This window comes from Myotis yumanensis, unplaced genomic scaffold (assembly GCF_028538775.1).
Source record: "Myotis yumanensis isolate MYYU_CA2020_CCGP unplaced genomic scaffold, mMyoYum1.0.hap1 SCAF_16, whole genome shotgun sequence".
NCBI classification, from domain to species: domain Eukaryota; kingdom Metazoa; phylum Chordata; class Mammalia; order Chiroptera; family Vespertilionidae; genus Myotis; species Myotis yumanensis.
Genome location: NW_027223767.1, coordinates 22,719,313 through 22,732,829, shown reverse-complemented (window position 1 = coordinate 22,732,829; position 13,517 = coordinate 22,719,313). Strand labels below are relative to the sequence as shown.

Below are 13,517 nucleotides of genomic sequence, written 5' to 3'. Positions count from 1 at the left end.
GGCAAGTGTGAGAGGCAACCAGTGGATGTGTCTCTCTCATATTGATGTTTCTCTCTCTCTCTCCCTCTCCCTCTCCTTCCCTCCCACTCTCTTAGAAAAACAATGGAAAAAGTATCGTCTGGTGAGGATTAAAAAAATTAAATTAAAAAGAATAGAAGATCAGCAACAGACACACACAAGCAGGGAAGACCCTGTGAAGACACAGGAAGAAGACGGCCGTCTACAAGTCCAGGGGCGAGGCCTCAGAAGGAACCAACCCTGCCAGCACCTGGATCTTGGACTTCTAGCCTCCAGAATCGTGAGAAAACACATTTCTGCTGTTGAAGCCACCCAGCCTGTGGCTCTCGGTTATGGCAGTCTGAGTAGATGACTATACCCTTGCCTTTTGCTGTCCTTGCAAAAAGCCTTTCCTCTTTTAATGCTGATCAAGTCATGAGACCTACCTCATGCTGCCCTGCATGCGGGCCTTGAGCAATGGTTTGGAGAGTTCAGAAGGGAGCACACCATGTCTGTATCCACCTCTGTCTGCAAGGGCACCTTTGTCCTTTGTGTTCAGGAGGGATGTGAAGGATCAGTGAGGACAGAGGGGACACCATTCTAGCCAGCCATGAACACTGCTCCAACTCTGGTCCTGGGTGAGGCAAGGATGCTCATCTCTTTCACATCTGCAAGACAGGCCACCAGTCTGACACTCTCAAGCTGTCCTGTCCAATAAGGGAGTCACCAGCCCCACGAGGCCCTTGAGCCCTTGACATGTGGCTTGTCTGAACTGAGATGTGCTGGAAATGTAAAATAATAACAACTTAGTTGGAAAAATATGCAAAAATATTATTAATAATTTTAATATAAATTACATATTTAAACTTTTTGGATAGCTTGGGTTAAATAAAATACATCTATAAAATTAATTCCATCTGCTTTTTTTTTACTTTTAAAAAATAAGTTATTTTTAAAAAATACATATATTTTTTAAAATATATTTTATTGATTTTTCACAGAGAGGAAGGGAGAGAGATAGAGAGTTAGAAACATCGATGAGAAAGGAACATTGATCAGCTGCCTCCCGCACACCTCCCACTGGGGATGTGCCCACAACCAAGGCACATGCCCTTGGCCAGAATCGAACCCGGGACCCCTCAGTCCGCAGGCCGACGTTCTATCCACTGAGCCAAACCGGTTAGGGCTAAAAAAATATTTTTATTGGTTTTTAGAAAGGGACGAAGGGAGAGGGATAGAGAGATAGATACATCAATGTGCACAAACCATATTGGGGATCGAGCCCGCAACCCAGGTAGGTGCCCTGACCGGGAATCAGCTGGCGACCTCTTGATTCCTGGGTCGACGCTCAACTGCTGAACCACATTGGCCAGAATTTTTAAATTTTATTTTTACTTTTTAATGTGGCCACTGGACAATTGAAAATTGCATAGGTGGCTTGCATTGAATGTCTTATGGACAGTGCTGCACGGACCCAGCCATCTGCTACCAGCTAGCTCTCCTGTGCGTCATAGGCGGTCACAACATATTTAGGGCATAGACTGAAGATGAGAGGAATCTGAGTCTCTAGCCCCTGTTGCAGGGAATCCTGGTGAGCACACAGCTTGTATCTTATCCTCACTTAGTGATGATCTCTAACCTCTGCCCTTGATACTTTTGTCCTCTTGTGTTGCTGCAATCATTAGCTACTCAGACCTCTGGCCCGGCTCCCTCCTGGTTAGTGCTCTTGCCACTTTCTCCCTCAGCTCAGGGATTTCAAGAACAGACTTCTGGTTCCTTCCCTCCAACCACTCCTGGGCCCAGGGCTGCCCAACACCCTCATGGCTCCCCATGTGAGTCACTCAGGACCCTGGGGTCTGGGCCCAGGTCCCCTGGTGCTCACTGGGCTCTGACCCGGGTACGTGACCTTGGCCTCAGCCCTGGGGATCAGGAGAGAAGGCCAGCCTCTTCCTTCACGGAACCTGTGATCTAGTTTGAACTCATCCTATGAACAAAACCAGTGCAGGTCCAGTCTCCCCAATGAGACTCTACTTGGCCACCTCCGGGCCCTGCCTAGGCAGCCCCACCCACTGCTGTGCAACACGGATAAGCCAGCGTTCATGCTCTTTGGAGGCCCCGGGGAAATGTTGCAAATACTGAGAATGTGGGAATTGAGGAAATGGACTTAATTAAGAGGTATAAATCTAGCAAGTGTGGCAATAACAAAGGGAGAACAGGCGACTCTGGGGAGCCATGAAGACGAGAGAGGCGGGGGGTCCCTTCAGACTCCTGCCTCTGACTTTCCAATTCCCAGATGCTCTGCTCCGGGTCATACGTCCCCTGAGACCCTCCTAGATATATCCTCCGGGCTCCTGCCGCTAGACCGTCGCTCCCACTGTCCCCTCCTCCTGGCGTGCCCTGCCCTCCCATGTCTGCTGTTTCAAATCTGCAATCCTCCCTTTCAGTCCAAGTTCAAATACCACTTCTCACATATGGTGCCAGGTGGGTACTAGAAATTCTGGGGGAACACTTTGTGAAGTACACAAGTGTCTAATCACTATGCTATACACCTGAAACTATCTATATATATAAAAGCCTAAGTGATCATTATGACTAGTCTACTGAATGACCAGTTGCTATGATGTGCACTGACCACCAGGGGGCGGATGTTCAACACAGGAGCTGCTCCCTGGTGGTCAGTGCACTCCCACAGCCAACCTTCCACGGCCAGCCAACCTCCCGTGGTCCCTCCCCGTGTTGGCTGGGTGGTCAGTGTGCTCCCACAGCCAACCTCCTGCGACCAGTCAACCTCCCGCGGTCCCTCCCCCTGGCCGGCTGGCCCCAATTGGCCCCAATGGGGACTGGGCGAGACAGCCCTGATTGGCGGCCAGGCCAAGGGACCCTACCTGTGCACGAATTCGTGCATGAGGCCTCTAGTTATTCAATAAAATAATATTGACTGTCAACTGTAGTTGAAAAATTAAGAAAAAATACTACTTCTCCTTGAAGCATCCCCGGGTTAATAACCGGAAATGATATGTCCCTTCCCCACTTCTTCTCCTAGCCGGGGGTGGGGGGGGGCCTTCTGGGGACAGGATTTTGCTTTATTCCTCTCTCTGTCCCCCACAGAGACAAGCTCCAAGTCTGGCCCCGGTGCTGGTGTTTTCACTGTAACTATTTACCTCTCATAGCACTTCTTGCTGAGTATCTGCCTGCGTGTCTTTCTGCCCTGATAAATGGTAAGCCTCCACCATGTGCCCCCCAGGAACAAGCTACTAGGGTTACAAAGATAAACCAGCCACAGTCTCCGTCCCCTAGGAGAGCTAGTCTCCGTCCGACAGATATCTGCCATTATTATTGTAAAAGGGCTGGCAGACGTGTGTCCAGGGGTGGGGGGTAGAACAGAGGGTGGAGGTCAGTTCTGCTCCTCAGCAACATTAGCTCAGAGCAGGTCTTGAAGGAGAAGGAGAGTTATGGGAGGGTGGGATTCTTTTAAAAAATATGTTTTTATTGATTTCAGAGAGGAAGGGAGAGAGAGACAGAGAAACATCAATGATGAGAGAGAATCATTGATTGGCTGCCACACTGGGGATAGAGCTTGCAACCCGGGCATGTGCCCTGACCGGGAATTGAACCGTGACCTCCTGGTTCATAGGTCGATGCTCAACCACTGAGCCACACTGGCTGGGAGAGTGTTAGATTCTTGGGGAGTTCCTGGAGATGGTCCTCCAGGCGAGGCAGACCAGCCCAGGTCATGGGAGACTGCTACTAGCAGGAAAGGAAGAACAAAGAAGGTGCTTATTCATTTATTTTTTAAAATATGTTTTTATTGATTCCAGAGAGGAAGGGAGAGGGAGAGAGAGATAGAAACACGAATGGTGAGAGAGGATCATTAATCAGCTGCCTCCTGCATGCCCCCTACTGGGGATTGAGTCTGTAACTTGGGGATGTGCCCTTGACTGGAATCGAACCCGGGACCCTGCAGTCCGCAGACCGACGCTTTATCCACTGAGCCACACCATCTAGGGCAAGAAGGTGCTTATTTAAACAATATCTACTTTGAACCCACCCAGACAGACCTCTTGTAGAATCTTTTTTTTTTTTTTTTTTTTTTTTTTTTTTTTTTTTTGCAAATTCCCCCTTTTTTATTTTTTAAATGATAGCACATGCAAATCAGCGGCCACCTCTCAGATTGTGCTGTTTAAGACTCGGAAGAAGACTGGCAAGCAATGACAACAAGCATAGCTATAAACATAGTGGATGAAGCGCACAAGGAGCCCCGTTCCTTAGGAGGTTGCCGGCCTCTTCAGTCAAGAGATTTCAGCTGTCCTCAAGTTGTTGGTTTGGTTGTCCTTGTTGGTCTGGCTAGCGGGCAGCATCACTGGCGACGGGCTTCCCGACGTGTCAGCGAGTTGAAGGGCTGCATCAAAGGGTCCATCAGGGCCGTGCTTGATGGTGGTGTCGGTGTCCAAGGAAGAGTAAGCTGTGTGCTCTGGGTCAGCTGTTATGGATGGAGGGTAGTAGAGAGAAAAAGAAAAGAAAGCAAAAGAACTACAAGGCATGGAAATGTTTAGAAAAAAGAAGGAGAAGAAAGGGAAGAAGGCAGCATCCTGACACAGCCCTTTCCTTCATCTGCCCCTTTCCCTGTGGTCCAAGGTAGAAATGGGAAACAAGTCCTGTTGCAGTGAGAGGGCAGCTGCTGTCAGCCAGGTCTCTTATCTAGGTACTGATCTCAGCTGGACCAAGTCTCTTTCTGTTCCCGATCTGAGCTGGGCCAAGTCTCTATTCGTTCTCCAGAGAGAACCCAGATCACTCCATTGGGCGAGAGACAGATCCATGGTACCAGCCACCGTGACCTCAGCATTAACAGAGAACTCAGGCAACAGCTGTGGGCAATTGGATTGTGAGAAGAGGGTCCCTCTTGACACAAGGGAAAGAGGGGCCAATATAGGACAAAGGAGAGTCCCGGGACAGGGCTTTCTCAGCCCAGGATGTCAGGCTCTTGGCACAAGACAACTCCTGTATGGGACATATACCAGACACCCCCAGTCACGGCAGAAAAGGGAGGTGCCCTTCCTGGAACAGTAGGGTAGGGAGATTCTAGAAAAGGCTGTGTTCAGGAGAGAAGGAGAAAGGCCAAAGAACCAGCAAACAAGTAGTCAGATTAAGAAAAAAAAAGAAAAAGGATAGGAGATGTGGGGCAAAGCTGGAACATAAGGACAGACAAAAAGGAGGCACATGTTGTAGAACATGATGAGGAGAGGAATATTTAAACTCATTTTCTTGTACTTTTTTAATTTGTGTTTTTAAAGTTTGGTGAGCCCTTTCTACTATTGCTTGGCCTTGAGGATTGTAAGGTATTCCTGTAGTATGTGCGATGCCGAATGTAGAGCATAAGTTTTTAAAAGCTCTAGAGGTATAGGCAGGCCCATTGTCTGTTTTAAGTGCCCTTGGTATTCCTAGGTAGGAAAAACATTGGAATAAATGTTGACTTACATCTTTAAAGGCTTCTCCTGTACGTGCAGAAGCAAGGATAACATGAGAAAAGGTATCAATACAAACATGCACATAGCAAAGTTTGCCAAAAGATGGGACATGAGTAATATCCATCTGCCATAAATCACAGGGTCTAAGTCCTCTTGGATTAACTCCAGTAGCAGGGCTAGGAAAATGAGTAGGACAATGGCCGCAGTCACGCACAATACTTCGAGCAGCTTCTCTAGATATGCGATAATATAGACGGAGAGCAGAAGCATTTTGATGATGAATGGCATGAGACCGCCGGGCTTCTTCTAGAGCTGTACAAACTATTGGGTGAGTTAGTAGATCCGCCTGATAACTTCCTTCGCTTAAGGGTCCTGGTAGACAGGAATGAGCTCTAATATGTCCAATATAGAAAGCCTTTTCTCGTTTATGAATGTAAGTTTGTAGCTGAGTTAACAAAGAGAAAATGGCTGTTCTTCCTTGTGGGAGAGAGGCGGTCTCAATATGAGGAAATAATTTAACTATATATTGAGAGTCAGTGTACAAGTTAAAGGGAACCTGTTGAAATTGTTCAAAGGCATAAATGACTGCCAAAAGCTCTGTTCTCTGGGTTGACGTCTCTAGGGTTTGTTGAACATGGCTTATTGAGTCAATGATTGTTACTGCCTTACCATTAGAGGAGCCATCTGTGAATACTAAGGAGGCAGGAGGTGATAATGGCTCTTTTGAACATTTAATAGGAAATATAAACGGATGTAGGGAGAGAAATTGCAATATAGGTGATCTTGGCAAATGATGTAAAATTTGTCCTGGGAAGTTACCTATAGCTATTTGCCACTCTTCTTCAAATTGTAATAGTGTGTCTAATTGTTCTCTTTTATAAGGTATTATTATCTCAGTAACTTCTCTTCCAAAGAGTTCGATACTGCGTCGTCTACCTTTGATAATGAGAGTGGCCACTAGGGAGGGATAGGATGGTACAATCTTCCTAGGAGTGACAGGTAAATGTATCCATTCTAATGGTCCTTCCTGCCATAAACATCCTGTAGGAGTATATTTAGTGGCTAGAATAATTAAGGTCCAAGATTTGGAATAATCTAGATACTGTAGTTGCTGTTTATTGATGGCCTGTTCTATTTTTGCTATAGCCTTTTCTCCTTCTACAGTTAATTGTCGGGGAGACTTAGGGTTAGAATCTCCCTTTAAAATGTCAAATAGAGGTTTTAAGTCAAGAGTGGTTATTTTTAGATATGACCTGACCCAGTTGATATCACCTAATAGTTTCTGATAATCATTTAATGTGTTTAAATGATCTTTTCTTAATTGTAAAGGCTGATGGGTGATAGTAGAGGTATGTAATATTCTGCCTAAGTAGGAAAAAGAAGGTTCAGTCTGAATCTTTTCTGGGGCTATTTTTAGACCATGTTCTTCTAAAGCAAGGACGGTCTGAGTAAGAATTTCCTGTAAAGTAGCCCGATCTTTATGAGCTATTAAAATATCATCCATATAATGAATAAGATATAGATCTGAAAATTTCTAATAACTTGCAATGCCTGATCTACAAACTTTTGACATAATGTAGGAATATTTTTCATCCCTTGTGGGAGAACCTTCCATTGATATCTCTGATAAGGCTGTTTAAAGTTTTCTGATGGTATGCTGAATGCAAATCTTTGACAATCAGCTGGGTGAAGAGGTATAGTAAAAAAACAATCCTGTAAGTCAATAACAACAACACAATACTCCTGTGGAATTGCCACAGGGGAGGGCAATCCAGGTTGTAAGGAGCCCATATCTTCCATGGTGTCATTTATGGCTCTTAGATCTTGCAAAAGTCTCCACTTGCCTGATTTCTTTCTTATTACAAATATGGGTGTGTTCCAGGGACTATTTGATGGCTCTATATGTCCCTCTGCTAATTGCTGATCAATTAATTGTCGGGCTGCTGATATTTTCTCAGATGTTAAGGGCCATTGCTCGACCCATACTGTGGGATCAGCAGTCTTATGGGCAATGGCCCCAATTATAAATCCTGTCGAGGAGTGTGAGGTATTACTTTCTTTTCCTAATCCCTTTTCTGGATTAAATCCCATGTCTAGCATCTGTGATGTTACTCTATCACTGGGGCTATATAATAGAACTCCCATTTGAGACAAGATATCTCTTCCCCATAATGTAAAGGGGATAGTCGTAATTACATAGGGACAGAATATTCCTGAATGTTGATCTTCATCAGCCCAAGTTAAAATCTGAGAACTCTTTTTTACATTAGATGCCTTGCCTAGTCCTACTAGGGAAGTGGAGGTGGTGTGTGTGGGCCACGAAGAGGGCCAATCCTTCCCTGCTATGCAGGAAACATCTGCTCCTGTATCCAATATGCCTTCAATTGGTTTTCCCTGAATTTGTAAAATTTTTGTAGGTCTAGTAGCATGGATTTCTTGTATCCAAAATGCTGCATCACTAGATCCAAAGCCTCCGGCCCCTCTGGCTTCCTGGGTAACAGCTGTCCCTATTTTATGTATTGGTAACAGGAGTAATTGGGCAATTCTCTGGTTGGGCTGAATCTATATAGTTGTGGTGGGTGGGGAAAGTAAAATCTGTATTTCTCCTGTGTAGTCTGCATCAACAACTCCTGGGATGATGAAGATCCCCTGTAACGAAGTGGAGCTCCGCCCTAATATTAATCCTACAGTTCCCTCAGGCAGCGGCCCAGACACTCCTGTAGGAATGGCTGCTACTGGCGAGTCTGGGGTTAGTATTGCGTGGGTGGTTGAATGGAGGTCCAATCCTGCACTGCCTGGGGTTGCTCTGAAGAGGTCACTGACGGATTGAAATTTGCAGCAGAGGGGTTGAGGGTCGATGCCCCTATTATTGCAGGAGCCTGGAGCCGGCCCCTTCTCAAGTTTCCCAATTGAGGTGATGGGATATAACCTCCTTGGGAGCGATTTGTAGAATTTAAAGGCCGACCATTTTTATGGTATTTCGATCTACATTCCTTTGCCCAATGGAATCCTTTCTGACATCGGGGACAAACGGTTTTTGGAGGATTAATATTATTCCCTGATGTATTTCCAGGCTGTCGAGGAGCTTGCCATCTGGCTTGAGTATTATTATTTCTATTTGGGCATTCTCTGCTAAAGTGCCCAGATAAGCCACAAGAGTAGCAGTTCATATTTCTTTTATTACCTGTATTATTGCTGGCTTGTCCTATGCCCTGTACATATTGAGGGTATGTCTCCCCTTTGAGAGCTGCAGCTATAGCTACACCCTGTATAAATGCTGGACTTACATCAGCACACTGTTTTATAAAATCATTTATAGTTCCCGTTCTGCGAATTGGCCTTAATAAAGCCTGACAGGTATTATTAGCATTTTCAAAAGCCAGTTGTTTGATTAGGATATCGGCAGCCTCTTCATTATTGATTACTCTCTTGACTGCCTGTATGAGGCGAGAAAGGAAATCCTGATATGGTTCCTCGACCTTCTGTTTAATCTCTGTAAGGGAGGTTGTTTTTCCTGCTGTATAAGGTAGGGATTTCCAGGCATTTACTGCACAACTGGTTACTTTAATAAGTGCCTCTTTGGGCATATACATTTGCTCCTGAGCCGTGTTAAAATCACCTTCTCCTAATATCATGTCTAGGGTTACTCCTCCTCTGGATTTTTTGCTAGTGGCTACAGCTTTCTTAGCAAGATCATCATATTCAGTTTTCCATAATAAGTAATTGTCTCCTGAGAGACAGGATTTACAAAACTGTGACCAATCATAAGGAGTCATCCATTTATTGGCTAGGGTTTCTACCAAGGTTAGTGTGTAAGGAGCTAGAGGTCCATATTCAGAGCAGGCCAATTTTAATTCTTTAAGTATTTTGTAAGGTATAGCCTCCCAGGTGGGGCTTTCGTCCTCATCAAACTCATTCTCATATGCAACTGGGAAGCAGAGTGAGAACTCAAGATCTCCATTAGCTTCAGCTTCTCTTATCACCCTTTGAAATTTAGACATGGAGCTCCTAGGAGCTGCAGGACCTGGTTTAGGCTTCCTTTCTAATTTAGGGAGCCTGTTTTGAATGGGAGGGCCTCTCTCCTCTCTACTGACTGGAAAGGAACAATGATCATGTTTATAATATTTATTCTCCTTCCGATCAGTAGGCATAGCTAAATTGCTCTTAGATTGAGCTGGAGACAATAATGATGTGTCTTCTCTAGGTGGATCCGAGGGACTATTTAAAGTTTGAGAACGTTCAATAGTTTCTGCCTCTGGTGCCAAGATGCCACGAATTAAATTCCAGAGGGGAAAGGCATTTTCCGGGACCTTCTGGTCCTGCGGATGGAAGGTGTGATAATTCATAAATTGCTCTCCTATTTTAGTCCAAGTTGTTAAATTAACAGTTCCATCCTCAGGAACCCATTGACATGCATATTCTATAAAACTTTCTATCTGACTGGGAGTAATCTCAACTCCTCTGCTAGCAAGCAGATGCATTAAAAGATTAACACAGTCTTTTTTCTTTAGACTCAGTATGACCCATCTTGTCAATCTAAGTTTTGTACTAACTACCCGCTTACCCTACTTATCCTCTATAGGAGGGGTCTGCAGCACCCTATGGTGCAGTCCTATCCATCCCAAGTACGTCCCAAGTACGGGGGGACTTACCTTCGTGCCCCACGTTGGGCGCCTGTTCGGGCGCCAGTTGCTGGGGTCCAATCCCAGTGGGTCCAGGGGTCCCCAAAGGTGTGGACGGAGTCGGCGAAGAAGGAATGACATGAAGGCAGTGTTCAGTTCATCAGTAGAGTTGGGTTCTCTAGCCAGGATCTCCAGCCAAGTTCTGTAGCCATGTTCTCTTGCTAGGTTTTCCATCCAGCTTCTCCAGGTTCTCCTGCCATGTTCTGTCTAGGTTCTCCAGGCAGGTTCTGTCACCAGGATCTTTAGCCAGGTTTTATGCAGGTTCTTTTGCCATTTTCTTGCTAGGTTCTCCAGTGAAGTTCTGTAGCCAGGTTCTGTACAGGATCTTTTGCCATGTTCTCTGGCTAGGTTCTGGTTAGGATCTGATGAGGATCTGATGGGGATCTGATCCTCTTGTAGAATCTTTAGGGCAGAATCTGGTATGTTTAACAAGCCCCCCAGGTGAGTCTCACTCTCAAACAAGTGGGGGATGTGCTGCTTTAGCCCAGTGAGCCTCAACTCTGGCTGCTCATTAGACTCACTTGGGGCTTTAAAGTAATCCGGTGTTCACCCTGACCAGTGTGCTCAGTGGTTAGAGCGTCAGCCCGTGCACCGAAGGGTCTCGGGTTCAATTCCCAGTCAAGGGCATGTACCTGGCTTGCAGGTTCAACTCCCAGCTGATCTGGGCAGGTGCCGGAGGCAACTAATCAATACCAGTCAATGTGTTTCTTTCATATCGATGTCTCTCTGTCTCTCTCTCTCAGCAATAGAAAAGAGTATCCTCGGGTGAAGATTAACAACAACAAAAAATCCGGTGTTGGGCTCCATTATCCATTTTTCCTCAAAGCTCCCAGATAACTCTGGTCGGGCCTTCGGGCTGAGAACCGCTGTGAGGACCTCTGATGAGGGCCCTCCTGGCACCGAGGGGGTGTGCTGGGCCAGGTGCGATTCCCCGCGCCCCTGAGGTCACAACGTGCCCATCAGTGTTTCTCACATCCCGCTGTGCGTGAGCCACCTGGGCAGGGGGAGCTGCTACACTCCCAGCCCCCCAAGCTGACACGGAGACCAATGAAACCAGAAGCACATGGGTGGGGGAGTGGAGAGGCTGGGGTGGTTATTTTCAAAAGTCTTCTTCGGTGTTTCTGACAGGTAAGGGGTGAGGCCCTGGGAACGTGGCTGCGTGCAGGCAAGTAAGTTGAGCAGCGTCGAAGCCTCGGAGCCGAAGCCTTTATAACCCCCAGTGTTCTGTGGAAAGCGGCTTGTTCAGGGCCTCAGCTGAGAGCAGGACCTAGCACACCTGCCAGATTCGATGAACCTGCGCTCCTGCTGGTACAAACGACCGCGTGAGCTCTCCTAGGCAGAGGCCTCCTGGGCCATTCTTTCATTAGTGACTCGATATTTTTCATAACTGCTGCTCAGCCCTGCTGTGAAAGTGCCAAAGAGAAAACCCTGCTTAATGATCATGCATCCCTTTGGCTTTTTAGACCTAATTTCTGGGGAACAACCATTACCCTGTGTCTCGCTGTGCTTCCTCCGCGTGCAGCGTCCTTCCAGCTGGTTTAGAGGGACCATCATTCTCCGGCACCGCCGCCCACTGCGTGCTAATGCCGGGCGTCTGCCTGGGATTTGGGACCTCAAGGAGGATGTGCAGTTTAGGAACTGGCTCACCCGTGCATTTGTGCATTCATTCCACGAGCCTGTCGAGCACCCCTGTGCTGGGGGCGGGCAGGGTGGGGTGGTGGTAGAGATAAAATGTGACAAGTGCCACTTTGGAGATATGTTTACAACATTAAAGAACTAAGAAGTGAGTGACTATTTCTGGTGTGTGTGTGTGTGTGTATAGTGTGACTTGGGAAGCCTTCTCCAAGGAGGAGCCCTCTGCCCTGGGTTTTGAAGAGTAGACAGGAGCCACATTGAAAGGGAGCAAACCCTGGGGCAGTCGCCAACCCAGCCAGGTGACTAGAGTCCTCAGGGGAGCCAGGCTACACTCCAGACCAAGCATGTCAAACTCAAAGGCTAACAGGGGCCAAATAAACAAGGCCTGCGGCCTGCGGGCTGTGAGTTTCACGTGCTTGCTCCAGAGTCCATCCAATAAGAACCTCCCGGGATGAGAGAGACCTGGGCATGAGCAGGTTTTAAAATTCCCGAGGTGATTGCAAAGTGCAGCCAACGTTAGAAACCAAGGAGAACGGAAATGGAAGTCACCTAAAAATGTAAAGATAAAACAAAAAAACACAGCCTTGCAGGTCACCTTCCACACATCATCTGTCCCGAAACTTCTCTCTAGCCCGTCTCAAGTGTCCCAGAGAAATGAAAGGGAGGGGACTTTGGAGGCAGACAGGTGACGTGCTGGCCGCTGTAAGAGAGCTGTGTGACCGCCGTTCATTTATTAAGGCAGCTAATAATTCGACAAGTGTTTACTGCGTGCCTGCTCTGTGCTGGGAGCTGGAAGCCCGCTGTGAATAAGGCCAAGTCCTTGGTCTCCGGGAGCTCATTGCCTAGCAGAGAAGACAGACAACACCTTTCCAATGCGGTGTTAGGAGTAGGGACACGGAGCCGGGGGAGCCTGGGGAGCCTGCAGGAGGGGTACCTAGTGCGGTCTGCGGGGTTAGGGCGTTTCCCCAGGGAAGTGACCTTAAGGAGATATCGGAATGAATTGGCCAGGCAAAGGGGAGGAGGGAAGAGATGAAAGCATGGGTAGAGAAAACAGTATGGGCAAAGGCCAGAGGCAAGAGTGAGTCTGATGCATTCTGGGAGTATTCATTCTGGCTGGGATCTGAAACGTGATCTGGGAGAGGAAGAAGAGAGAGCTGGCAAAACAGTCAAGGGCCAGATCCTCAGAGGCCTTATTAGCAGAGGTGTGGAGTCTGTACTTCATCCTGATGGCAGTGGGGAGCTACAGCAGTGTTTGCCCAGCACACGCGTATTTATTTGTGCGGTGAGATTAGATTGCAGGGGTGTTGAGGAATCTTCGTGAGAGATGACAGAGGTCTGAGCTCGGGATGGCAGAGAGAATGGAGAGAAGTCGATGAAGTCAAGAGACACTTAGGGTCTCTGGAGTTCTCCCTTTGTATAGCTCTCTCCTCTGGTACTCTGTCCAGTGAAATCCACCTGCCTCAGTTTCCTCAATCAGGGTGTCCACCTGGCTCTGCCTGAGTCCCGCTCCCTGCACTGTGGCCTGCCTCACTTCTGCTCTCTTCGTCCTCCTAATGCAGTTACATTGTGATTTTTCCCCTTTCTTTTTATTTTATTATTTTTTTCTTTTTTTAAAAATATATTTTTATTGATTTCAGAGAGGGAGAGACAGAAACATCAATGATGAGAGAGAACCATTGATTGGCTGCCTCCTGCACACCCTCTACTGGGGATCAAACTCAAAACCTGGGCATGTCCC

General features: G+C 47.0%; 1 long non-coding RNA gene across 1 annotated transcript in view; it reads left to right on the top strand.

The window, feature by feature from the left end:
• LOC138993811 (uncharacterized) overlaps positions 1 to 11,891 on the top strand; it is a 37,224-nt gene extending 25,333 nt beyond the window's left edge. Inside the window, exons 3-6 of the long non-coding RNA XR_011468345.1 lie at positions 96 to 298; positions 2,291 to 2,478; positions 3,106 to 3,215; positions 11,273 to 11,891. This is a non-coding gene — a long non-coding RNA (uncharacterized lncRNA). The remainder of the gene's footprint in view (positions 1 to 95; positions 299 to 2,290; positions 2,479 to 3,105; positions 3,216 to 11,272) is intronic.
• Positions 11,892 to 13,517: the final 1,626 nt, after the last annotated feature.